The sequence below is a fragment of the Pteropus alecto genome, unplaced genomic scaffold, assembly GCF_000325575.1.
Source record: "Pteropus alecto unplaced genomic scaffold, ASM32557v1 scaffold309, whole genome shotgun sequence".
Classification (NCBI taxonomy): domain Eukaryota; kingdom Metazoa; phylum Chordata; class Mammalia; order Chiroptera; family Pteropodidae; genus Pteropus; species Pteropus alecto.
The window spans coordinates 952,127-957,021 of NW_006442493.1; positions in this window are offsets into that span (position 1 = coordinate 952,127).

The window sequence follows — 4,895 nt, forward strand, 5'->3', positions numbered from 1 at the left end:
TATCATCATGAAATATGACTTGGTGTTTGAATTCCTCAATTGTTTTCTATCTTTTCCAGTGTATTTGTTTGCAGCAGCACCCAAACAAGTTCCACATATTGAGACCGGTGTGTGTGGGTATGTGTGTGTGTATACACATACCAATATTTCTGAAGAAACTGGATTGTTTTCTATGGTGGTCTAAAAAATACCTCCTCTCAAAGATATTCACATCCTAATCTGTAGAAACCTGGAATATTATCTTAACGGCAAAAGAGGGGGGGATTGGAAATATGATTAAGTTAAGGTTCTTGGAAAAGGGAGATTATCCTAAGTTATCTGGGTGATTCCTAAATGCAATCATAAATGTTCTTACAAGTGAGAGGCAGAAAGATATTTTGCACATGCACAAAAGGAAAATCCAATATGACCAGGGAAGCAGAGATTGGAGTGATGTGGCCACAAATCAAGGAATGCTGACAGCCACCAGAAGCTGGAAGAGATGAGGAACATATTTTATCCTAGCAACTTTGGAGGAAATGTGCCCCTGTTTACACCCAGGTTTCAGTCCAGTGACACTTATTTAAAACTTCTGGCTTCCATAACTGTGACAGAATACATTTCCATTGTTTAAAGCCACCAAGTATCTGGATATGTGATATAGCAGCTATAAGAAATTAATACATTTTCTCTGAAGAATTCTCTACAGTCTGATTTTTGCCGATTTCATTCCTTCGATTTTCAGTTGTAACTAACTATTCCATCATATAGTTCCAGAAGATAAGGATTATGTTATTCAAAATTACCACTGTCCCATTATATCCCAGAAAAGTGTAGAAATTACTTATTATCATGAAATACCACTTAGTGTTCTTCTGTCTTCTGCATTTCTTGTTCATTGATATTTCTTTTGCAAGATGATTTTATAGGTGCTTTGTGTACTTCTACATGGAGCTCTCAGATTGTTTCTCTTTTGTAATTTTAGTCCTTATTTTTATATGTTGCCTAGATCCATTTATTCATTAAGGATTATTAAATAGTTAAAAATCTCTGTGATAGGCAATTTATATATATCGTATCTTCAATCTTAGCAACAATCTTGCATTTTTAGTATTACATGATTGGAAAGCTATTAAAATAACCACATGTTGAAAGTATAGGGTTAAATCCAAAGTCTGTGATACATTTATAATGCTTCAATTTTACCAAGAATCTTGAGTGAAACAGAGCTGAAAATTAGATATGTTTAGATGACAGCACCCCCATCACTGTCCTTGGTATCTATTATCCACTGATTTACATGGAGACTACGAATCTCTGTGGGAAAAACATTTATCATGTAGATGTTATTGGTAAAATACATGTATTAGAAATATTTAGACTTCGATATGTTTTGTAAAGGCTGTCTTGACCTGATTTTGAGGCCCTGGTTAGAGGCCAGTCAGTTCTCCTTCTTGAGCAGCTAATTAAGGCCACACCCAACCACTCTTCTTATTGTGCTCTCACACTCTAGGCCACTATGCACCTGCCCTAATCACCCCAGGGCCAGGTACCACACAACTAGGGATAGCCCCTATGCCCAGGAGTACAAGAAGTTACTCAAATGAGCCAATCCACAGGGAGCCCACAACACCTAGCTAGCTCCACCCCATGTGCAATACATAAGCTGCTCTCTATAGTTCCAACTTGCTGTTACCTGTCTCCACATACAATCTGCTGTATGGCCTTATCTGGCAGCCTTCTCTCATTCAGAGCTGTAAATAACAGAGTTCTGCTTTTCATCTATCCCAGTGTCAGTGAGTTGTGTCCCACCATGAAAAGAATCTTTAAATCTTATTAAAAAAAAGACTATTCTAGCTTTACATAGGAAAGAAAATGTTAGGTCATTCTTTGATTTGTTTTTCTTTTTTTTAATCACTTATAACTTTGAATAAACCATTAAAATTTCTTTAAAATCTTACAGCTATTATTTTATTTTGATCTTCCAGTTCACATTAACCTGCTGAGGAAGGGAGAATAAGAGTTATTGTTTCTACTTATACTTAAGGAAACTGAGAGTTCAAACAGTGAAGTAACATGCCCAAAATCAAACAGTTAATAATGGACAGAACTACTAAGTGCAACCAGATATTATGATTCTAAGTCACTCTTCTATCATCTTATTTCTAATGGTCATCTATCTACCTGTTCATCCATATACCCACCCATTCATCCATCCATCCATCTATCCAACATCTATTGAGTATATGTTATGAATCAGGTAAACACTAGGCTCTGGGGGATACAGAGATGAATCTACCACAATATCTACACTCAAAAGAACACAAGTAATAGACATAAAAAAAGAAAACTATAAAACAGTGCATTAGGTTCTATTAGAAAGTATCTGGTACTCTCGGGGGTCACAGGTGGGATCTTTAACACAAGGCAAAGGAAAGTTTTCCATTATTACTGAAGACTAAACAGTATGTGACAGTTATGTAGAATTCAGGTATGTGGGAAGAGAGAGACACCTTCATCTTCCAAAACACTTCACAGGAACCATGCCAATCACTCAAGCTTCGAAGATTAAAACCATAGTTCCTTCTTTCAAAAAGTTTAGTAGTTACTAGAGAAACAAATGTGTAAAAAAGAAAACATACTACAGTAAAGTAAGATAAGTTCAATGAGACAGAAATGCACATGTTACAGTGGGGACACAAAAAAAGGGATGACAAACTCTACATGGGCAAAGAGAAAAGAATCACAGACAGCCTCCTAGCATAAGTGACTGGGGTGATATCTTGAAGAATTAATAAAGGCCTAGTGACAGGCCTATGGAATAAAAGGCATGGGAGAGGTAGAGTATTCAAAAGTAAACATAAATATGCTTGTGTAAACACAAGGAACTGCTAGCCAGTGAGAGTACCACCCTACCTCACCGTGACTAACTGCATATAGGTCACACTCTTAAAATAGCCAAATGGTACATCAAGTACTTTTAGCGCTTGCCACAGATCTCAATAACGCTGTGCTTCGCATCAGAGACTTCCTTAGTAAAAGATAGTTTGATTACATCCATTGTTTCTGGCCTACCTCTATAGGTCACCTGGGATTCCCCAGCAAGACTGGTGCACTTGCCAGTTGGCGAGGTACCATACCACTTAGCTATTCTGTTTAGAGGCATGAACACAAGGCAAGAACTGAACATGTCACATTACAATTTTGGAAACGAAAGTACAAAAGATGACTTGAAAAGCAATGTACTCATTTCCAGATCACAACCCAGGTAATTCTAATTTCTAGAGAGGTAAAAAGAAGCCAAGCCTTCAGATCAGATTCATTTCATAACATTATCACTTCAACCTTTTCCTTGTCAGTGGCTGTGACCTTGACTCACTGTGTTTTCCATTGGTGCACTGCCTGGTAGGACTGTGAATCATGCCAGGAATCAGATAGGTCCAAAGGAAATCTGCCACTCTTCATAAAAGTAATTTGGGAAGTGTATGTACAATGAGCATAACATTATTGCTAAGGGGCATAGAACACTTTTCTTTCACATTAAGAGCAAGTTTCCTCAGGCACCAGAAAAATCTCTCCTGTTATGTAAATGAATATAGGACTTCAAAAAAAGGACAAGTCTGGAAGGGAAAAGGAGAGTTGGGGAGTGTGTGATACACGCAGACATATACTGAATAAGTATGATTGAAAGAGGACTTTGATGTTTTTGTCCTCTACTTCAGTGTCCTGATCTTCATACAGCATACACGCATTCCTGTCACTCATTCTAGAGATTTTTCAAAAGCATTCTTTTTTCTTCCGTTCAAATATAAAAGGAGACGTTAATTGTTTGAGTTTGAATTTTAAAGCTTTATGCCTGCAGTTCCCCTAGATGAAATTATCCTGCCACTCACACATCTGTCCAAAACCTATCCCCAACATCTTTCCATACTCTGCTGTCCGCTCACTGAATTTCAACAATATTTATAATCAGTTCCATAGAGTCACGTCTCAGATTATTTCACTTCAAATTCTTCAGGACTCAACTCAAGCTAACCCTAGAGTTATTATTTAGTTACCCGCCTTTTCTTTTCATAGTACACAATCTATGCTGTCATCCTAACATTTATCATACTGTAAGTAAAGGTTTGCAACTCGGTATCCTGCAATTGGCTCAGAGATTTATTATAGCAGGGAACTTGTTTGATCCATGTGATACAGTACCTAGTACATGGTAAGAAATCAAGAAGTGACTTTGTAAAACTTTTTTTAAAAAGCAATGAAAGAGACAAACCTCTGGCAAATGTAATGAAAAAGAGAAAATTTGAATACAAAAAAAATGGAAATAGGAAATATTATATTGCTAATAATAAATAGAAAGGAGATTTTATTAATAATGAAAAATTATTGAGGAAATAAATGGTTTTGTGAGAATATAAAAATTATCAAAATTGGCACAGAAATAGAAAACTTGGAAAGACTAGTAATCACGAAAGGCATAGAAAATATGGTCAAAGCTTCTTAAAAAGTTTCCAGGCCAGATGGTTAGTGGTAGAACTCCTTTACACCAGTGATTCTCAACTGATATGTATGTGTATGGGGGAGTTGCCCCCCAGGGGACATTTGACAATGTTTGGAGACATTTTGGCTTGTCACAATTGGGGGCAGGAATGGTACTGACATTTAGTGGGTAGAGACCAGGGATGCTGTTAAACACCCTACAGCGCACAGGACCGACCCCCAAACAGAGAATTATCTGGCCCAATAGTCAATAGTGTGAAAGTTGAGAAACCCTACTCTACACTTTCAATGAAAAGTTTTCATGTGGCATAAAACACTTTAACATATAGAAAAAGGAAAGCTCCTCAAAGAAGCTTCTAATGCAAACATTACTCTGATACTCAGATATGAGAAAGATAATACCAAAAAGATACATG